At 43.3% G+C, this 675-nt stretch overlaps 1 non-coding gene across 1 annotated transcript; it reads right to left on the bottom strand.

Annotated features, from left to right (window-relative positions):
• Positions 1-220: 220 nt before the first annotated feature.
• Positions 221-294, bottom strand: MIR1C (microRNA 1c). Its single transcript, NR_035120.1, has one exon. It is a non-coding gene; the product is annotated as a microRNA 1c (primary transcript).
• Between the last annotated feature and the right edge of the window lie 381 nt (positions 295-675).

Genomic DNA, 675 nt, shown 5'->3' with positions numbered 1-675 from the left:
CCTGGCCCCACTGCACAGCCTTGGAACAAATCTGAGAGCTATCCGCTTCCCAAAGCGAAAACCTGTTTCTAATGAGAGGTAAATGTAGTATCCTGGTAACACCGCATTTCGAGCCTTGTTTTCAGATGTTTATTGATTAATCATTATTATGGGAAAACACGGGCTTCCAGATACAAATCTTTTGACAGCAGCTGTCCATCAAAAATAATGATCCTTTTAAAGCTCATGAATAAATAATAATGCAAATCTATTTTACATAAAATACATACTGCTTTCCATTCCAGCCACTGAGCCGAAATACGGTTATTTAAAATAATGATTTTACAATGCTTAGATAATGAGCTATTATGCATTTAATACACGGCATTTTTTCCCCGGCCTCTGGATTATTACTTTTTCAAATTAAATCATTCCATTACTTTGTATTCCTCTTTGCTGCGTGCCTCGCGCATGGCATTATCTTGCATGTCACGGAGAAAGGCTCTGTCATTGCCACGGGGGGCATGGCGATACCAGGGGCTCTCATGACTCTGTAGATCTTCCCATGTGCTGGGCTGGAGATGGGGGACCCCGGTGGGCATCTCATCTGCAGAAGTAATTATCAGGCCCCAAATGAGCTGGATGCTATTAGTGTGCGAGGAAGCTGTCTACGGATGGCGGATGGCTCTTGGGGGA

The sequence above is a fragment of the Gallus gallus genome, chromosome 7 (genome assembly GCF_016699485.2).
Source record: "Gallus gallus isolate bGalGal1 chromosome 7, bGalGal1.mat.broiler.GRCg7b, whole genome shotgun sequence".
In the NCBI taxonomy this organism is placed as follows: domain Eukaryota; kingdom Metazoa; phylum Chordata; class Aves; order Galliformes; family Phasianidae; genus Gallus; species Gallus gallus.
The sequence above is the reverse complement of the archived record's forward strand: the minus strand, read 5'-3'. Positions and strand labels throughout refer to the sequence as shown.